The sequence below is a fragment of the Scylla paramamosain genome, chromosome 3 (assembly GCF_035594125.1).
Source record: "Scylla paramamosain isolate STU-SP2022 chromosome 3, ASM3559412v1, whole genome shotgun sequence".
NCBI lineage: Eukaryota > Metazoa > Arthropoda > Malacostraca > Decapoda > Portunidae > Scylla > Scylla paramamosain.
The window spans coordinates 32,843,022-32,865,292 of NC_087153.1; the positions used below are offsets into that span (position 1 = coordinate 32,843,022).

Here is a 22,271-nt window from a genome sequence, read left to right on the forward strand (position 1 = left end):
CTGCACATCTTCACTCAAGCATAAAAATGGCGGCCTCGCTCAGTCGCGCCGGTGGTGCGATACAAACATGGTCATCTCTCGTGTGGGAGGCGTCGCTGTCCTGCTGCAGGGACGACGTCTGGGCCTGGGTGCCGTGGCAGGGCGTGCAGCGTGCAGGGGGAAGGGGGAGGGACACAACTCTGCACCAGGCCACCTCGCTTGTCCACCTTCCGCGTGCCGTCGCCATGAATCCCTGCAGCTGTCACCCCGCCATGTGTACCGAGGCGTAACTCACCTGCTAATGGCTGTGTGCTCACGGGGCTCAAACCGGGACAGGGGTGAGGGGACTTGATGACCAACGCAAAGAGATCACCGTCCATAAATAAACAAAATGGGGCCTGTCCGGGAATTGAACCCGGGACCTCTCGCACCCGAAGCGAGAATCATACCTCTAGACCAACAGGCCGGCAAGGAGCTATGTATCGGTAGCGCGGCTTAACTGTAAGCAGGTTGTGGCGGCTGTGCGGTGATGCGGGGGAAAGCAAAAAGGAACATCATCAGAGGGCCTGTCCGAGATTTGAACCCGGGACCTCTCGCACCCTAAGCGAGAATCATACCCCTAGACCAACAGGCCGCGTGAATGAGGTTTGATAGAAGGAAGGGAAATACCTCCTCATCCTTGCACTTGCTTTTTATCACCCACTGTATACTTCTCCCGGCGCCTTCCCGTCCTTCAAATGAGTTATTCTCCAGCCAGTGTTTACCTCCGAGTGCCGCCAAGTGCCGACCCGCCTGGGAAAAAAGAGGACGAGCAGGACCGCTGAACGAAAGCCCTGTTTTGTCTTCCATGCACGTGTGTGTTTGCTGTGGGGGCCAATGAGTGTTTGTTATTATTATTATTATTATTATTATTATTATTATTATTATTATTATTATTATTATTATTATTATTATTATCATTATTATTCGTAGGTCATAAACTCGCATATATGTACAGTACATGCATTGCACTACACACACACACACACACACACACACACACACACACACACACACACACACACACACACACACACACACACACACACACACACACACACACGATAAGATAATGAACTAACTCCCATCCCTCCTTCTTCCCCACGAATCACCCACACCCGTCACCAATCATATGTAATATTATTGATGTAACAGCACCACTTGGTAAGCTCAGCGTGTCTTTCTCCAGTACTCACGTAGAGCATCCCCGCCTTCTTCCTCGCCACGCTTTCTGTTTGCGAGTGAGTGCTCCGGATTCTTGTAAGCTGGTGAGAGGAGGAGGAAGGAAAGAGGGATACGATGAAGTAAGAGAAGGAAAGAGGATGAGTAGTGGAAGAGAAAGTAGAAAGAAAGGGTTGAGGAGGAAATAGTAATAAAAAAAGATTAATATTATTTTTTTTTATTATTTATCATTGTTGCTGTTGTTTTTGTTTTTGTCATTATTACTGTTATTATTGTTATTATTATTATTATTATTATTATTATTATTATTATTATTATTGTTATTATTATTATTATTATTAATGTTACTACTACTACTACTACTACTACTTCTACTACTACTACCACGAAAAAGAAGCAGAAGCGAAGAGGATAAAAAATGGAAGAAGTAAAAAGAGGAAGAGGAAGAAGAGGAGGAGAACTTAATCGGGATAAAGCCAGATTGCACCCGTGAGCAGGAAAGAGAGGAAAAAGTAGATGACGAAAAAAAAAAAAGCTATTTCCGGAAATTTAATTAAGGTGAAAAAAAAAAAAGGTTAACACACACACACACACACACACACACACACACACACACACACACACACACACACACACACACACACACACACACACACACACACACACACCGCTGAGTCAGTCTCTGTATACATCATTACAAGGACACGACTGAAGAGGAATGGTGTTCATGTCGAAGAAGTGACGAGTGAAAATGAAAATAATAAAGGCTTGTGTTTAGACTGTGTGTGTGTGTGTGTGTGTGTGTGTGTTTTGCAGTTTTGGTAGTAGTAGTAGTAGTAGTAGTAGTAGTAGTAATGCCAACACAATAAGTCTGTACATACATACATACATTCACTCACACAAAAAAGAAAGTGATTGCCATTCCTCCTTCTGTTTACTTTACTCAGAGTCATCATCTCCCTACATTCCTTCCTTCCTCCCTCCTTCCTTCCCCCTCTTCACCTATACTCCATCCCCCCACACCCCAACCGCTACACCACCACTGCCTTACCCACATACAAACTTCCTCCTCCTCCTCCTCCTCCTCCTCCTCCTCCTCCTCCTCCTCCTCCTCCTCCTCCTCACCTACTCATATCACCTTTCCCATCCTCTCATTTACCTATCATCACCCACCCTCATCCACCCCCTCATTCCTCACCCCTTCCCTATCGCCTCTATCTCCACCTTTCCTTTCCGCACCTCACCTGTTTGGCTTGTACACCTCAGCTTCTGTGATGTTGCCGCCGCCTCCTCCTCTTCCTCTTCTTCTTCTTCTTTCTTCTCCGTCTTATATGTGTGTTTGTTGGTTGGTTTGTTGTTGTTGTTGTTGTTGTTGTTGTTGTTGTTATTGTTGTTGTTGTTGTTGTTGTTGTTGTTGAGTTCTTCTTCTTCTTCTTCTTCTTCTTCTTCTTCTTCTTCTTCTTCTTCTTCTTCTTCTTCTTCTTCTTCTTCTTCTTCTTCTTCTTCTTCTTCTTCTTCTTCTTCTTCTTCTTCTTCTTCTTCTTCTTCTTCTTCGTCCTCCTCCTCCTCCTCCTCCTCCTCCTCCTCCTCCTCCTCCTCCTCCTCCTCCTCCTCCTCCTCCGATTCAGGAATGATGAAAAGGAGGGGAAAAGGGTTGAAGCAAGGTGGCCGGTGTGGGAGGGAGGTTCATTTCAAGCCGTGGTAATAGAAGCGGGAAGAGAAATGCAAAAGGGAAGGGTCTATTGGAAGCTCTATAGTAACCTGATGTTATTTTCTGTGACACTTATTTTTCTTTAGATATGATAGGATAGTTTTATTGATTGCTTTTATTTATTTTTTTCAGTTTGTGGCATTTATGAGTTTTTTTTTTATTATATGTATATGTTTAGTCATTATTATTTTTTTATTGTCAGTTATCATTCCCACCACCACCATCACCACCACCACCTAAACAACAACAACAACAACAACAACAACAACAATGATAGTACGACGCATACTCTATTTAGGTTTGGAAACAGTTTTTTACTCTTCAGATTCTCATTCTCTCTCTCTCTCTCTCTCTCTCTCTCTCTCTCTCTCTCTCTCTCTCTCTCTCTCTCTCTCTCTCTCTCTCTCTCTCTCTCTCTCTCTCTCTCTCTCTCTCTCTCTCAGTAAAAGAAATGCAGTGAGGCGTGAGAACCGATTTCACCTTTTAGAAATTAACTCCCTACCTTCATTCCCTTCACCCCTTTCCTTGCAACTCTTTCCTTTCCTTCTCCTTCCGTTCACTTCTCCCTTCATCCTTCTTTCGACCATTTCCTTCATTTCCTTATCTTCACAATCTTTCTGTACTGATTTCCTTATTGTATGTCTATTTCCTTTACATTTTTAATATATTTCTTTCCTGGTTTTTCAGCTTTTTTCATGTTTTCATTTTTCTGTGTTGGCGCTTTTTTTATTTTCTGTTTTTTTATTCTTTGGTGTAGTAGTAGTAATAGTAGTAGCAGTAGTAGTTGTTGTTGTTGCTATTGTTGTTAGTAGTCTTCTTAGTTTTTACCTTCTATCTACATTTTTTCCTCCTCCTCCTCCTCCTCCTCTGTTTACCCTCCCCTTCCTCCATCATCGTCTCATGTTCCATTCAATCTGTGCCTACTCGTTTCCTGCTCCCACTCACCCACCGCCCCTTCACACACCACCGTTACCCTTGGCACCCCCGCTTGCCTCCCCACTCATCCCCAGCTTGGCCCTCCACCTCTCTCCCTTGGTCTCCTCTTGTCCCTCCTCCCCCTCCCGACGCGGCCAAGGGGAGCAGGGTATCACGTGACTGTATGCTTAGAAACACTACGCCTTCGTGTTGGTAGTTCTTCTTAGCCTCCTCCTCCTCCTCCTCCTCCTCCTCCTCGTCCGCCTCCTCTGCCTCTCGCTGGTCGGAGGGTCGGTCGCTTAGGCCTACCCAAAAAATCACCTGCCTTAATTAACTGACGGTCTTATCTACCTGGGATTTCCTTTTACCTCACGCAGCTTGATAATGAAGTTAGCAGACTTAAGACAATACCAATAGTAGCTGTCCCTTCCCACTTATTTGAGATAGCTATTAGTTAGTGGCCAAGTTTGTTTAGAGAGAGAGAGAGTGTGTGTGTGTGTGTGTGTGTGTGTGTGTGTGTGTGTGTGTGTGTTTTGGGGGTGATTGTTGCCTAGAAGTGTTTTGTAGCGTGGTTAACTTCAGTTTCTCCTGCAAAAGTACATAATAAAGGCGTGGAGTGTGTCATAGTGTGTTAGGTTATTCACTGTCTTGTGCATATTTTTTTCTGAAGGATGTGAGGGGTGATTTTGAAATATTAGGGATGGAATTTCTTGGCTATTTATTAACTACTTGTTGTTTTAAATATATATAGTTACACGTATCTGGATGTTTCGTTTTCTGTTCGATTTATCACACCACCTGATTCTTCTTGCCTTCTTACTCTTTTTTCATCATACCTGCTTTGTGCTTCTTCATTCATTACGTCTGCTTAGTTTCTATTCATCACACCTGCTCTCTTTATCGATCACACCTGCTTACTCTCTATCAGTCGCGTCTTACTCTTTATATATCACACCTGCTGACTCCTTCCTTGCTTCTTACCTTCTAACTCTTTATATTTATCATACCTGGTTAGTCTATTCATTACACCTGCTTATCTTTTATTCATTACATCTGCTAACTCCTTATTCATAATACATGCTTACCCTTTATCAGTCACACCTACTTACTCTTCATCCATCACACCTGAGTACCAATTATAGTCATCATACCTGCCCACTGCTGTCTCAGAGATGTACGTATGAATGTATGTGCATGTATTTTATCTAGTTCTTGATATCCACAGAGATGCCCATTCAGAATACAAGACGATGAGGTGTTTCGTGTGTGTGTGTGTGTGTGTGTGTGTGTGTGAATGAGTGACGGGAAGATTGTCCTCTACAATAGCTGGGAACAATAGGGAAGGGAAAGGCAGTGATGATTAGGACCCTGAGAGAGAGAGAGAGAGAGAGAGAGAGAGAGAGAGAGAGAGAGAGAGAGAGAGAGAGAGAGAGAGAGAGAGAGAGAGAGAGAGAGAGAGAATGATTAGTATCTTCTCTCTCTCTCTCTCTCTCTCTCTCTCTCTCTCTCTCTCTCTCTCTCTCTCTCTCTCTCTCTCTCTCTCACACACACACACACACACACACACACACACACACACACACTTTTTACTGTTTCTCTCTTCTTATTCCCTCCCTTTTTTTTTCGTCACTCCCTCTTCTGCCTTCTGCCTTCTCTTAGCCCTCCTTCCTTTGGGCGGGGTGAAGACGGGGTGAAGGGGGGTGAAGGATGAGGGGGTTGAGGGGGGAGCACTGTCCTATCCATCAGATGGGAGGAACCGCCCCTGTCCCTGATTGAGCTGAGTTCCTGTGGCAGGCCCTTGGTGGCGCCTGATTGCTTGTATTATGATTGTCAATGCAGGTGGTACAGGTACAGTAGCGCCTTCATATTGTCCTCGCTCCCTTCCTTATAATGTCTCTGTATTTTGTCCTCGCCTTCCTCGTCTTCTTCCTCGTTCATATCTTCGTTCTAGTACTCGTATCTTCCACCTGCTTCTCCTCCTCCTCCTCCTCCTCCTCCTCCTCCTCCTCCTCGCATCGGGAACCATCAGTGCAATCAAGATAAGCAAAACCAGCGACAAGTCAGCTCGCCCCCATCTGCATTTCCCGCTGTATAAATATATAAATCTTCACCGCCACCCCGCCATAAATCTTAATCGAAACTGCAAAGTGGAAAAGGAAAAAAGAAAAAAAAAAGATGTGTGTTGAAATATTGACCGGAGCCTGGCGAGTATGGAAGCGGAGGTGATTTACTCGGCCCATCCCTGGCGGCCATTTGTATTAATCAAAGGGAATATTGTCACATTAGCCACACAGCTTTGAAAGGCCACGAGGGATATTTTATGTGTGTATGTTTTGCCTTTTTTTTTTTTTTAAAGCTAGTATGTAGGTATAGTTTATGTGCCAGTGTGTGTGTGTGTGTGTGTGTGTGTGTGTGTGTGTGTGTGTGTGTGTGTGTGTGTGTGTGTGTTTAAGTGAAGGACACACACACACACACACACACACACACACACACACACACACACACACACACACACACACACACACACACACACACACACACACACACACACACACACACACACACACACACACACACACACACACACACACACACACACACACACACACACACACACACACACACACACACACACACACACACACACACACACACACACACACACACTGCGTATATGTTTGCGTGCTACATGCATATGCAAAAGAAGTAACTTGCCTCGTTACTTCGTTTGTCTAATTTGAGCAAATTTCTGGTTGTGGCTTTTTCTTTTTCTTTTTCTTTTTTTTTTTTGTCTCTTTTTAGGAGCTTTGGTTTTTACATCATCATGGTTGACTTAGGTTCACTTTTTCGCGGATTTGCATAATTGTTTCATTTGTCTCAATGTCGTGTCAGTTTCCAGGGGTGGTGTAATATGATGACCTCACCGCGCCCCACGTCTGAGAGAACCAGCTGACGACTTGAAGGCAAAAATAAAAGCTGTGTATTATTTAGTTTTTTCAAGTAGTAGCAAAATGTTCATGTGCTGCGGTCGCTGCGGTCCAAACTTACCACACCAGAGGGGACACAATTGTGATGACACGTTTGGTCCCGCATGATGAAGGGTGTCAGGCTTTACTCAACACTTTGCCAAGGCGAGTCCTATTTGGTGACCTGTTGTTGTTGTTATACCCACCGGCCAGCCTTCATCCGCGGACTTAGGTATGGAAATATATATGACATGTGGTTTTTCTTTGTTATCTTATTCACTATATACGTGCGTCGCTCGTGCTTAGCTGTAAATCTGTCAGTGTCCGTTCGCTTTTGGCCAAGTCTGTCTAGCTGCTCATCCTCCCTTATAGGCTGGTCGGTAGGAAATTTTGAGTATATAGACTTACAGTTATAACCTACATGTTTTAGGTCGATATATTGCTACCTAGGGAAACTTGGGAGATTTAAACAGTTGTAACCAGGATGTCACAGTCAGTCTTGTATTCCTGGGTAAAAAGATACTTGGGGAACCACAGGGGTGAAGGTCATGGAGGCAAGAGTTAGCAGAAAGGCAGTGCGTACTTTAGCGTATTCTGGCTTCATGTTAACTTTTTTATATATGTATAGCAACGTCGGAGACTGGCCCGGAGAAAAAAAGGAGAAAAAAGAAAAGAAAAAGAAAGGAAAGAAATGATACGCGTCCATCCCTAGTGCCAGAGATGTTTCTAATGTTACACTGCCAGCTCGGTTAATAAGATAATTTGATACTGTTTATTCCTCTTGAAAACTGTTGAGGAAATGGCTAAACTTGGGAAGGTAGTGTTCCAGAGTGAAACAGAATACACATTGTTATGAGTAAGCACTGGGTCGTGTACTGCAGCGGCTTTGACAGGCGGCGGGAGGCATGTGTATAGAACAGTGGCCGTGATTTCGTTGTAGTAATGGGTTTGGGTGGAGTTAGCTGTTATAGAAGTACAGTAGTGGGAGGAGTGACCAGCGAGGGAGGCGACTACTCAGCAGGCAGATTGGCGACCGTAGGAGGTAGCGGTAGGAGGGAGCACTGAGGGAGGAAGGTAATATTTTGGGAAAGTTTAGGATATTGGTGACATTCCGTTTAACTGATGAGCCGAATAAGCGGGCCTTTAACTCCTGCCTGTTTAATATTGCCGTGCTGCTGCGAGCCCCATTAACCCACATGCCTCCCCACCCTCCTCCCCATCCACCTCCCGCCCACCTCCCTCACCCACGCACACACATGAAAGGAGCACTCCAGGCAAGGACGGATAGGGCCCCTGCATAGGATCAGCGTCTGTGGGGAGGGTATTGAACTGGATGGCTGAGGGCACATGTATTCCGGAAAGCTTTATTGCCGTGTGGTGACGTGTGGAATTTCCAGTTTAAGCTGCCAGTGAGGGAGAGAATAGAAGTGTCTGGTGTAGGTTTGTGTCGCTGTTTAGTTTACTACGTGGGCGAATTGATCCGACTCTGTGTTGTGTAGTTTATGGTTTTAATAATGGGGTGAAGTGTATTATAGTCACGGAGAACAGCAAGAGAAACGACGACAAAAACAACGGTAGCAGCATTAGTGTTTACCATCATTACCACCACCACCACCACTAATGACAGCATCAACAACAACAACAACGAAAGTAACACCACTACCAACAACAACAATAATCACCACCAACACCACCACCACCACCACCACCACCACCACCACCACCACCACCACCACCACCACCACCAACAACAACAACAACAACAACAACAACAACAACAACAACAACAACAACACCAGCAGTTCCAGCTTCCAATACTTCATCTACAATCCCTTGCAGCAGTTAGAAAAAAAAAAAAAAAACACTAGGACAAAGGAACATCGTGATTACCAATGCGCGTTCCCCTCCCCGTCACTCCCCACCACTCCCCACACACACACACACACACACACACACACACACACACACACACACACACACACACACACACACACACACACACACACAACAAGTAGAAGCTGCTTCACTGGCTTATGAACGCACGAAAGACAGACAAACGCAATAACACCGAAATGGACGCTGCTGTTTTCGTCTTGTTGCTTCTCATAAAGGAAAAATTAAAGGAGTGCAAGTAGCGGCTGTGACAATAAATAAAGGACAACACGAGCCTTGGAAATGCACGAAGAGATGTTGGAAAAGAAGGAAAAGAACATTGTTTCCTGTTACAGTATGTGCTAGGATGTTAAGTGATGAGAGACCGGTGTGTGGGTGTACTGACGAAGGGGGAGCATTTCAAGAGATGTGAATTTCTAGGTATCTAATGACGAAGGGAGGAAGGAGGAGCATTGCAAGAGATGTGGGTTTCTTGGTATCTACTGACGAAGGGACGAGCTGAGGGCGTGTTAACAAGAGGGTATCGTGGGTACTGTCTCCTTCGTCAAGCGGTATTTGGGTGTTGGTAGCTACTGATGAAAGAATCAAGGGAAAATTGCGGTGAAAAGTGAGATTTCTGCTGACTAAGGGACAAAGGGTATTTTATAAGGCACTTGAGCTGAAAAAAAGGAAGAAAACTGGGGTCACAGGTACCTAAATATTGATAGATACATAGATAAGTAACTAACACAGGCAGTCAGTTAACTAGTTATGTATCAATATTATGAATAAAATTTTTTGCTGTATTCGTATCGTATCATTCGCAATTAAATAAATGCAGCTTTTTAACTCGGACGGATTTCACGTTCAATATGCTAATATTCTCTTTTCCCTTTTTTCCAGGGACCAACTTTCCTTAATAGCTCTGAAAAAAAGCGGACTCCAGCTAATCGGTGAGTGAAATTACTGGCTTTTAAATGTTGATGGGAGTTCGTGAAGGAATATTCAGAGGGAGAAGTTTCTATCGATCAGGTAATTGGGATGGAAATTCGTGGCCGTGTGTAAGCCTTTACGTGCGGGAGGGAAGGAAAGGAAATGGGGCAGGGAAGGATTGATGAGGGAGGATGGAAGGACAGGAGGATGGATTACTGAGAACACAAAGGCAAAAATGTATGCTCTGAATTTGTGAGTTTATGAGAGAGAGAGAGAGAGAGAGAGAGAGAGAGAGAGAGAGAGAGAGAGAGAGAGAGAGAGAGAGAGAGAGAGAGAGAGCAGGGAACTGTACATATTTACTGTGCTTTGTAAACTACGTGTGGGATAAGTAGATAGAAATAAGACGAAACTCTCACCACCGTTCTCATCTGCTGCTCTGGTGAATTGCCAACAGGAAGCAGCAAGAAGGCAACACTATATCGAAAATTAAATTAAAATGATATAAGATATGTTATGGAATTTTCACCTCCATTATGCGTGACTTTACATGTATGAAAGTTAAAAGTCATGTACATTTCTCAATTCATTGGTTGGGTCTCTATGTTACACGATCTTTTTTGCGTTCCCCACTTATCTAGGAGGCACTCGTGGGCTCAAGGGAACGGAACGCGATGAGCCTTGTAAACAACTTAATTAATACTATTTACATATATTTTCAACTCATGCGATCATATGCAAATTCCGACCATCCAACATCCTTTGCGCAGTAATAAGCGTTACATAATGTTGGATTCATCTTTCGACACAGTCTATTAATTTCTCAAGATCCTCGTGAACTTTGCTGCAGTCTTCAGCGCATGATGCTGTAACACATGATTTTGTATCATTATGTGGATGCAGGTACACTTTAGATGGAAGGTAGCTCTAATTAATTTACATTTATTATAAAAAAATATGGTGACAGTTTTGCTCCTTGAGGCACGCCATTAGTTTTTTTTTTTTTCATAAGTTAATTAAATGTTTCACTTTAAAACTTTTTTTTTTGCTTGTTCTTTTATAGAAGTGACAGTTAGCGGTCCTTTATCTGAATTTTTGTTTTGCTTTTGAATCCTTCTCCCATGTGCACAAAGAGAGAGAGAGAGAGAGAGAGAGAAACAGTCAGGGTCATGTATGTAAACTGCACGTAAACTATTTCATGCGGTACCATCCTTTTCCTTATTTTTTTTAGACCTGCTAGTTGTGAGAAACCTTAGCGAACGTTTCGTAGAGGCTCGGGTAAACCGCATCAAACAACATCGGGACATAAAAGAGAAGTGACCCCGGAGTGACTCGAACACCCAGCCTTCTGATCTGGAGTCAGACGCGCTACCATTGCGCCACGGAGCCGATATGAGGGGAGAGAGGGAGAGAGAGAAAGAGAAAGAGAGAGAGAGAGAGAGAGAGAGAGAGAGAGAGAGAGAGAGAGAGAGAGAGAGAGAGAGATGCATGAAGGGTATCCAAAATCATTGCCTCGTGCCTGTGTGTGTGTGTGTGTGTGTGTGTGTGTGTGTGTGTGTGTGTGTGTGTGTGTGTGTGAGGTAAGTTCATGTCTTAATTACAGGGAAGCAAGGGGTCATTTCCGCCCGTGCCTGAGTGTATCTTCCAGACGCTCATACTTTCATACCCTGTCGCCGGCAGGGAGATAAAGGGATGTGGATGAGGAGGGAGGGAGCTGATGGTGGGGAGGAGAGGAAGAGAGACATGATAGGGAGGGGGTGCTGTAATTTTTGTAATGGACGAGAGAGAGAGAGAGAGAGAGAGAGAGAGAGAGAGAGAGAGAGAGAGAGAGAGAGAGAGAGAGAGAGAGAGAGAGAGAGGGTTATGGATCTTCTGCGTTGTCTACTTCCTGCTTTTAATCTCCATTTTTCTTTATATTACTGCTATTTTTCTCCTCCTCCTCCTCCTCCTCCTCCTCCTCCTCCTCCTCCTCCTCCTCCTCTGTCATCTTCCATATTACTCTCTTTTCTGCTGACTTCACTCCCTCTCTTTTTTCTTTCTTCCTGCTTCTTTCCTATTGTTTCTCCTCATCCCTTCCTTCCTTCCTCTCTCCCTCCCTCCCTTCCTCCCTCCTTTTCTCTCAGTATTTTCTCCATTAACCTTTGTTCTGCCTCATTTTCCCTCCATCTCTCCTTATCTGCTCTGCTCTGTCGTATTTGTCTGGATTCTTCTTGTTCTTTTCTCTTTTCTTTCTCCTTCCCTTTCTCTTTCTATCTATCTTTCGTCAGACCATCCTTTGTCTTATTTGTATTTACCAAACAACTTTTTTATTTATTTATTCATTTGTCTATTTGTGTATTGATCTTTAATTTTGTTTTCGGATGATGTGTTAAGTTAGTCATTTCGGTTCTAGTTAAAGTTGTTTTCTTCTAGTTTGCGTTTTGTAATTGTTATTGTCATCCCTTCTTGTGATTGTGAGATTTTCGTGCATGTATTATTCGTAACAGACATGATGCTCCCACTTTTTTCTGTTGTCACTGTGGAGGAGAGAGGGAAGGGTGGGAAGCGGGTGGGTGGAGGCTTCTTACTGTGCTGTCATATCCTCGCACTAATAATAGATACCCGTCGGAGAGAAAACAAGGTACAAGAATAGGTAATCTTGTTTTAAATTGCTTTCTGTTACCTGACTATACCGTACGTCCTCTTCCTCCTACCTTTGCTCTCGTCCTTGTTCTCTTCCTCTTTTGGTTCTCGTAGTGGTGTTCAATTTCTTTTGCTTTCCCTACTTCTCTTACTGCTTTCCCTATCTCTCGTACCTGTTACACTATTTCTCTTATTTATTTATTTATTTATTTATTTATTTATTTTACTTGCTGTCTGATTTCTCTTGCTATCTCATTTCTCGTACTGTAAACAAGATAGTGTAATTTCCATGCATAAGCAACTCTGTAGGATCAACATGTCTGCTGCTGTTTACTCTTCATTTGTTTTTGTTTGCCTTCCTTTATGTTTCCTCGTCCTCCTTTTCTTCCTTCTTTACAGTCTTACGTGCCTCAGCTCTTGATTAGACTGTGTAGGTCGTTGTGGGCATCTTCTAAGGACCAACATTTTTATTGCCGCTAATTGTTTTCTTTTGTATCACTTTGTATTCCTCTTCATTTTTTTTTTTTTTTTCAGTGTCAGCCTTCGTCTTTGCAGTCCAGCCTTTGTCGCTTTCTTTCCTGATCTTGTGTGTTAGGACGAGGTACCTCAGTTGAGTAGGCTTGAGTGTGTGTGTTTGTAAGGGGTAATGGATGTGTTGTTTGCTATTTTGCCGTGTGTCGTGGTGGTGGTGGTGGTGGTGGTGGTGGTGATGGCGGTGGTGGTGGTCGTGTTGTTGTTGTTGTTGTTGTTCGTCTTTATCTTCGCCTTCGTTTTCTAAATCTTCTTTTTCTTCTTGTTCTTGTTCTTGTTCATCTTTATTGTCTTCGCCATAGTCATAGTCCCCATCCCCCTCCCCCTCTCCTTACACCACCACCACCACCATTCCATCCTCCTCCTCCTCCTCCTCCTCCTCCTCCTGCCTTATGGTCGTGTGTGGTCAGGAATGTTTGGATTCACACTAATTACACCCTGAGTGGCGGTGTACCTGCGAGGACCAGGTGTTAGGTGGCAAAGGAACCCCTCTCTCCTCTCCCCCTCTCCCTCCTCCTCTCTTCATCTCCCTCTCTTACTTCCCCCTCTTCTCCCCGTCTCTCGTATTTCTCCCTTTCGCCGCCCATCACTCCCCCATACAAATATTTCCTCTTTTTCCCCCTTCCCGCCCAGCCCTCCCACACACTGCGCCCTTCTTCCCCGCCCTCATGTTTTTCCTCTTTCCTCATTTCCTTCCTGTCTTGATGTCGTCATGTTCTCATTCGACGCCACGTTTTTGCTTTGGATCTGCTTTCTTTGTCGTCTCTCTCTCTCTCTCTCTCTCTCTCTCTCTCTCTCTCTCTCTCTCTCTCTCTCTCTCTCTCTCTCTCTCTCTCTCTTAGTTCCACATATCTCCTCTTCCTCCACCTCCTTCGTCTCTCCAGCTTTCTTCAGACTCTCCACTCCCTTTCTCCATATTTCTTCCCCGATCTTCTTCCTCTCCTCGTTCCCCTTATCTTCCTATTTCTCTTCTCCGTAATCCAGAAATTTATGCCCATGCCGTCCCTCCTTCTCTATCCTGCAGAAGACACACGCCCTTCCTTACTTTCATTTAATTCTACTTAGCAGCCATGGTTTGAATTTATGTAAGAGGAAAATAATGTTGGTGGAAATACCTTGATGAGGGTGTATCTTTTTTATTGTTTTTGGTGTTTGTGGTTGTTTTGTTTTAGTTTACCTTTGTTGTGTATATATTTTGATGTGTTTCGTTTTCTTTTTCGGTGGTGGTGGTGGTGGTGGTGGTGGTGGTGGTGGTGATGGTGGTGGTGGTGGTGGTGACTCTTCTGGGGACTTTTAAAAGGGAAAATATTTACTGATTGAAAAAAAAAAGATTGGAAGTGGTGTAAATTTGTCTTTACGTGTATATTTACTTATTCTTCTATCGTTGTTACATTCAATCTCTCTCTCTCTCTCTCTCTCTCTCTCTCTCTCTCTCTCTCTCTCTCTCTCTCTCTCTCTCTCTCTCTCTCTCTCTCTCTCTCTCTCTCTCTCTCTCTCTCTCTCTCTCTCAAGCATTTGTGTCTATCTATCTGTCTATCTTTCTACAGCTTCTCATCCATCTGAACAGCTTAGTAAGGAGCTCAAGGTCTGTTGCTGTTTGGTCTTCCTTTGTGTATTTTTTTCATATTCTCTTGCATCTAAATATCAGTCTAAGCACGTTGGGTCTTCAAACAAAAAAACTGCAAAGAACACAGTTGGAAAAGAAAGTGAAGAAAATATAAAGGAAGAATGGAGGTAAAAGGAGAAGAGTGAGAGGAAGGAAGGCGAGACAGGAGGAAAGGAACTGAGGGAGGAAGGAAGGGCGGGAGGGAGGGTTGGAGGGAAGGAGAGACCAGCAGTGCATCACCGTAAAGGAAGTTCGTGACTGATACGTTCTTGCTGCACACACACACACACACACACACACACACACACACACACACACACACACACACACACACACACACACACACACACACACACACACACACACACACACACACACACACACACACACCGTCCCCTTACTAATGTCTACCGATAGAGAGGTGACTTATGGAGCAGAGGAGGAGGAGGAGGAGGGGGAGGAGGAAACGACCACCCAGCTCACCCTCTGTCCTCCTCTATTCTTCCCTCTACCCATGCTCATGAGAGAGAGAGAGAGAGAGAGAGAGAGAGAGAGAGAGAGAGAGAGAGAGAGAGAGAGAGAGAGAGAGAGAGAGAGAGAGAGAGAGAAATAATCGGGGGAACGTCCGGTAATCCATTCTCTCTCTCTCTCTCTCTCTCTCTCTCTCTCTCTCTCTCTCTCTCTCTCTCTCTCTCTCTCTCTCTCTCTCTCTCTCTCTCAACTTTCTTTCACTATCTTCACACATCTCCATTTTTCTCTACACACACACACACACACACACACACACACACACACACACACACACACACACACACACACACACACACACACACACACACACACACACACACACACACACACACACACACACACACACACACACACACACACACACACACACACACACACAGAGAGCAGATGAGGGGGACGCGTCTCAGGTGCCTCCCAACACACCTGGATGCGGTAATTGCAGGGTGGAGCCAGATATCTTAAGCTAAGCATTTACGCTCCGAATTAAGCTCACCTAGGCCCTGTTATTTCAGCCCCCTCAGGAAGCCTAAGATTCAAGGGTTCTCAGATGAGGTGTTTAAGGAAGCCTCTCTCGCTCTCTCTCTCTCTCCTTTCTCTCTCTCTCTTACTGTGATGTTAGTTATGATAAGATTGCATAGGGTGGGGGGTGGTGTTTTCGGCTTGTATTGGACAGGAATGAGGAGGAGCTGTTAACGTGATAAGTGAAGCTTCCGGGTGACTTACTGATGTGCCGTCATTATTATAAAGAGATTTTGTGGATTTTTTTTTCTGGGGGGGAAGTGGGGAGTTTTGTTTATCGTTGTTGTTTTGATGGTGTGAGTTATCTCTCTCTCTCTCTCTCTCTCTCTCTCTCTCTCTCTCTCTCTCTCTCTCTCTCTCTCTCTCTCTCTCTCTCTGAGTGTTACGTTGGTTATCTTTGGTGTTCCATTGTTTTGTACTCACTTTTTTTTTTTTCCTATTTTTCTTCAGTGAATATTCTGGATTTTAATAACCTATCAGAACGTTGATTATACACAGATGGAAGTGGGCAGGAGGAGGAGGAGGAGGAGGAGGAGGAGGAGGAGGAGGAGGAGGAGGAGGAGGAGATGCGTGGAGGATGAGTACCAGTAAGCAGCAAGACACTGCCACGATGCTTTGGTGAATTAAGGCGTTTTTACCCTCCATATATGATGTATAGTGACCCTTAGAACAGGTGGTGATTGTGGCGATGTGGTGGTAGGGGGAGGGTATCTCCAGCATCACCATTCCCCCCTTCCAATAGTTGGCCGGCTGACCGCTGTGCTGATGGCGACGAGCAGGGAAAAGGGTGGAGGAGTGAGGGGGAGTGTGTGGGAAGAGAGGTGTGTGTGCGGGGTGTGGGCAGGGGTGAGGGGATCGATGGGTAAGATGCTTGGGAAAGTTAATGACCTGTGGTGTAATTAAGGACCTATTGTTGTAGGGATGAGTAGGTGTTCTCTCTCTCTCTCTCTCTCTCTCTCTCTCTCTCTCTCTCTCTCTCTCTCTCTCTCTCTCTCTCTCTCTCTCTCTCTCTCTCTCTCTCTCTCTCTCTCTCTCTCTCTCTCTCTCTCTCTCTCTCTCTCTCACACACACACACACACACACACACACACACACACACACACACACACACACACACACACACACACACACACACACACACACACACACACACACACACACACACACACACACACACACACACACACACACACACACACACACACACACATTTACAGCACACAAACATTAGTAACACTGTCAACACCATTAGTGTTGTAAACACAGCAACTTCACTATAACAACAATCACTCTACCGCCATCACCTCCACGTCCGCTGCCTCCACCACCATCACCACCACCACCTCCACTACCACCACCACCACTACCACCACCACCACCACTACCAAACCCAAAACTACTACTACTACTACTACTACTACTATTACTACTACTACTACTACTACTACTACTACTACTACTACTACTACTACTACTACTACTACTACTACTACTACTTATTACCACAACCCTCACAGGACCTATTATATAAAAAAGATAGGCCTACTTAACCATTCACATTTTTTCTCTCCTTCCCTCTCCTCGCCTTATCGCCAAACACCTTTAACCTTTCCACCTCTTCCTCTATTTTATGCAAACTCGGTCCTCAGGTAGACGAAAGGTCCCTAATGATGTACCAGGTGTGTGACGGGGCAGGTGAGGTATTAGTAGGTGCACGACAGGTGAGACAGTGCGGTGGTGGTAGGCATTTCTCGGGACATGGGGTGAGAAGCGTACGTGTGGTCAGTGTGGTAGAGTGTAGTGGGTAGTTTGTAAAGGAATGTACGTATGGTAAAAGTGATGTTAGATGTTTCCCTGGGTGGCTTGTAATAGGTGTGCAGGTGACAGATAGCATGAGAATTTTGGATGATTTTATTGTTTGTGGTGGAATCGTAGGGTTTGATGATGATGATGATGATGATGACGATGACGGTAATAATAGTAGAAGCGTCGAACAAGTATGGTGAGAAGGTCTGTGATGGTGTATTTAGGAGAGCACGTGCTGGCTGTATTTTGTTCTTGTAGGATGCGTAGTGTTAGCTGGCAGGAGAGGTTAGGTACTGCATAGTCAGTGGTCAGGTAACTTTCCATATCTACTACCACTGTGTTTAGCTTTTTTTTTTTTTTTTTTCGTCAGTTCCATGTCCTCTGATTTATTGATAACTATCTTGTAGGACGGCTGCATAGTCTGAAAAACAAACAAACAAAACCGGATTTGAAAGTGTCAAATAAGACCAGTTTTTACTTTGCTTCTATTGAGAGAACTGAATATTAAAACATTTGTATGGTATTTGTATAGGGGAGGAGTATTACTTTGGCCGTATGTAAATCTATTGTAGCGGGCCGTGGAACCATTAGTACCAGATCAGAGGATTTAAGATTAACCCAAAATACAAAATAATGTAGGAGTGTCGCAAGTTAATTGACTTCTGATAATACTTTAAGTTTTCAGCAGCTGTGTTTCGTAAGCTCTTCAACATATCAGAGGACATAAGATTAAAGAAAAAGTGTAAAATAATGGAGCAGATTGACTTCTAAGAAACACTTTACGCTTTCATCTTCCATGTTTTGTAAGTTCTTCACTGTAAACTCTGGTAAACTCTGGAACTCCGTGCCTGCTTCTGCATTTCCTTCTCCTTATGATTTGAACTCTCAGAAAGAAGGTTTCAACACTTATCCTCTGTTACTTCGTTTCTCTATTTGTCATCGCTTTGGGAAATGGCACTCAAGTGGGCCTTTTTCCTTCAAATATTTTGTTGCCCTTGGCCAGTGCCTCTCTTACATGAAAGAGGAAAAAAAGGACAAAAGATTTAAAGAAAATGTAAAATAGTACATAGGTGAGCACAGGGGTTTAGGTAATTGATTTCTCATATGACTACATTTTCAATTCCTGTTTTTTGTAAGTTCAGGATACGATTATCAGAGGACAAAATATTAAAGAGAAATATAAAACAACCTGGAGGTGAATGCAACAGTTTAATTGACTTCTGACCATGACTTAATGTAGTGTGAGCTGATAGCCTTCAAGTAGAGCCAAGTGCGTATATAACAGGTAACACAGGTAAGGTACCGGCGGACAGGCAGCGCTAAATATTGCAACGAGGTAGAGAGTGAAGCTATCCCATTAACGAAAAACCATGATAATGATGAAGAAAAAAATCCATTAGAAATAGTTGAAAAAAAGAATGATACGAAGCAATTACTAGATCATTAAAACGGCTATTATAGTTGAAAAAAAAAAACCTCAGCCGAGTTTGGATTGTTCATTAATAAAGAAAGAGGAAATATAGGAAGACACAAAAATTCTCTCTCTCTCTCTCTCTCTCTCTCTCTCTCTCTCTCTCTCTCTCTCTCTCTCTCTCTCTCTCTCTCTCTCTCTCTCTCTCTCTCTCTCTCTCTCTCTCTCTCTCTCTCTCTCCGTCTCCATCTCCATCTCCGTCTTCTTGCCATTGATGGAGAGGAAAACATCTCGCCTGATTTACGAGGAGATAAATTAAACATGGCAGATGACCAAGACATGAGAGGATGCACGCAGCGTGTTATAAGGCAGCAGCCGAGGAGCGTGTATCACGAGTATTAGGAGACGGGAGAAATTGCCTTGTGTATACTTTTTTTTTTTTTTTTTTTTGTGTGTGTGTGTGTGTATGAGTGTGCGTGTGTGCGAGTATGTATTCTCTCTCTCTCTCTCTCTCTCTCTCTCTCTCTCTCTCTCTCTCTCTCTCTCTCTCTCTCTCTCTCTCTCTCTCTCTCTCTCTCTCTCTCTCTCTCTCTCTCTCGTAGTGTGACAAGACGAGGAGAGTTTAAAGGAAGTGAAGAAGGGGAGAAAAATAAGGATGTGGAGTTAAGAAGGAGAATTTCTCTGATTGTTGTTGTTGTTGTTGTTGTCGTTGTTTTGGTGGTGGTGGTGGTGGTGCTTAGTTTTGTTTTGTTGTGTTTATTACCAAGTGTAGGTGTGTTGTTTTTTTTTACTTGTATATTTATTTCTGTTTATCTATTTTTCTAACGTGTGTGTGTGTGTGTGTGTGTGTGTGTGTGTGTGTGTGTGTGTGTGTGTGTGTGTGTGTGTGTGTGTGTGTGTGTGTGTGTGTGTGTGTGTGTGTGTGCGTGCGTGCGTGCGCATTTATATCGTGCATATTTGGACGTAGTCATTCCTCACGTGACACACACACACACACTCTCTCTCTCTCTCTCTCTCTCTCTCTCTCTCTCTCTCTCTCTCTCTCTCTCTCTCTCTCTCTCTCTCTCTCTCGTCGACTATTTGCAGTATAATCACCATAAAGTGTGTTCTAGCAGAGATTGGAAGAGGGGCTGGCTGGGGATGAAGTGAAGGCAGAAGGAGGAGGAGGAGGAGGAGGAGGAGGAGGAGGAGGAGGAGGAGGAGGAGGAGGAGGGCGAGATGTCGTGCTTTGCAGTGCCTGTGTCTGGATATGGATGGGTCAGGTCACCAAGGTCACCGCAAGCAAACCTCATTATCTGTCGCCCTTGACTTTGTGTGTGTGTGTGTGTGTGTGTGTGTGTGTGTGTGTGTGTGTGTGTGTGTGTGTGTGTGTGTGTGTGTGTGTGTGTGTGTGTGTGTGTGTGTGTGTGTGTTTTATTTTGTCTTTCATTTATTTATGTGTATATATGTTTGTTTCACATTGCCGGGCTTGGTGGATCTGTCGTTTAATTATAGTTTTGAATTTATTTCTATGATTATTTCTCTGATTATCACAACAGCAGCTCAAATGTTAACAAATATATTTATTTCTCTGTTACCTGACGCACTCATATTTACACACACACACACACACACACACACACACACACACACACACACACACACACACACACACACACACACACACACACACACACACACACACACACACACACACACACACACACACACACACACACACACACACACACACACACACACACAGTTCATAGCAGCTGCACCACAATATAAATATATGGAGGAGGAGGAGGAAGAAGAGAAGGACAAAAAATGTAAGAAGAAAACGAAGAAGAGGAAGAAGAAAATAAGAAGAATGTAAAAAAGTAGAAATAAAAGCTAAAGAAGAAGGAATTAATATGGCTGGAGCAGTTTCTCATGGGTATGTTGCGAGGAACGTATGGGAAGAGAGAGAGAGAGAGAGAGAGAGAGAGAGAGAGAGAGAGAGAGAGAGAGAGAGAGAGAGAGAGAGAGAGAGACAAGATAGGGAGGGAGGGATAGAAAGGGGCAAGGTCCGGAGCCTCACCTACTAATGAAGCGAGATGTCCATCTGGCTGTGCTGATTATCGTTGAGATTACCCACGATAAGGACGCTGATAAGGCAATCGGGATGACTCGGCGTAGGGCGGGGCGTCAGCGGGGTCGGGGCGTGGCGGGGCAGAGAGAGAGAGAGAGAGAGAGAGAGAGAGAGAGAGAGAGAGAGAGAGAGAGAGAGAGAGAGAATGTACGGAGGATGTAATGAGATAAGGTAAGGATGAGAGAAGGAGAATATGAATGTGAGTGTAGATGAGTGTAGACGAGATTGGAGGGTGTATGGGGGAGTAATGGATGTCTGGTGATGATAATGGATAGGGATGGCAGGGAAGGGATGTGTATGGGGAGTGTGGGCGTGGGTGGAGGTGTGGGTTTATTAGTGGAAGGTGGCAGGGGTTACTTAGCTACCTGGGTGATTACTGATTTTCCCCCTGGGTCGCCCTTCCCCTGCTGCCTCCTCCTACTCTTCCTTCTCCTTCATCTTCTTCCCTTCCATAGATGGGTGGATAGCGATGGAGGGAGAGATTAAAGGGGAGGAATGTGGTGATTATGGATTCTTTATATATGCAGTGTTCACCTCTTGTTTGCTCTCTCTCTCTCTCTCTCTCTCTCTCTCTCTCTCTCTCTCTCTCTCTCTCTCTGGTAAATACTCATATAAGAAAAGCCTCTCCGGTCATTGCCTGCGCTGGGCTGCTCCCGGTGGTCGTCGCCTGAGCAAACACGCGAGCCTTTGTGACCGAAACTAAAAGGCGTCCGGCACCGAGTTATTTGTATTGTGTACCTCTTTTTTTTTTTTTTATAACATAGCGTCCGTCCACTGGGTAACTGAGATATTCAGCCTGATATGTATTTTTTCCTTTCTTTTATTGTTTTTTTCTTGGTTCTTTCTTTTCATTGGAGCAACCTGAGATATTTTGCGTGATGTGTGTTTTCTTTTTTATCTTTCTTTCTTTTTACTTTTCTCTATCCCTGTCCAGTTAAAATAACCTGCTGGATGTAAGTCAGATAATGTTTCATGATTACACGTGTTTTTATTTATTATGTTTCATTCAACTTCCGTGTTTTTTTTTAGTTCCGATTTGTTTCTATTTTTTTTTTGTTTTTTTGGTTCCTTCGCACAAAGGGCTTATAAAGTAAGGATGGTATTAATATTGAAGATTCTAGTCTGACTTGTAACACACTTTTCCTTTTATATTTTTTCCCCTTCGGTCCAGATCACAGCACGAAGCAATTTTTTCCGCCTTCGTCCAAATTTTCCACCTCGCGATAGATGATTTTTCGAGTCATGGTTCATTTTGTGTTTCAAGAGCCGGAACGCGCAGACTAGATTTTGTTAGTGTCTTGTATTATACCTCCACCTGCACCACCACCACCATCTCCACCACCATCACATCCACCCACGCTTCCATGATCCTCACCTTGCTCGAGACAGTTAATATATTTTTCTTTCGAAGCCGCTTATCTCGAGCTCTGGATCTGAAGCTTCACACTCTGGCGATCAGGGTTCATCGCTGATCTTTGATAGCGCGGTTCGTTCGTCCGAAACCACTAATGGCGGAGAGGAAGGGAGGGAGGGGACTG

The 22,271-nt window shown here is 44.1% G+C and overlaps 1 long non-coding RNA gene and 3 other non-coding genes across 4 annotated transcripts in view; 1 reads left to right on the forward strand and 3 right to left on the reverse strand.

The window, feature by feature from the left end:
• LOC135094058 (uncharacterized) overlaps nt 1–22,271 on the forward strand; it is a 51,786-nt gene that overhangs the window by 10,244 nt on the left and 19,271 nt on the right. The window contains exon 2 of the long non-coding RNA XR_010263569.1: nt 9,568–9,617. This is a non-coding gene — a long non-coding RNA (uncharacterized LOC135094058). The remainder of the gene's footprint in view (nt 1–9,567; nt 9,618–22,271) is intronic.
• Nucleotides 374–445, reverse strand: Trnap-cgg (transfer RNA proline (anticodon CGG)). The gene has a single exon. It is a non-coding gene; the product is annotated as a tRNA-Pro (tRNA).
• On the reverse strand, nt 542–613 carry Trnap-agg (transfer RNA proline (anticodon AGG)). The gene has a single exon. It is a non-coding gene; the product is annotated as a tRNA-Pro (tRNA).
• Trnaw-cca (transfer RNA tryptophan (anticodon CCA)) lies at nt 10,912–10,983 on the reverse strand. The gene has a single exon. It is a non-coding gene; the product is annotated as a tRNA-Trp (tRNA).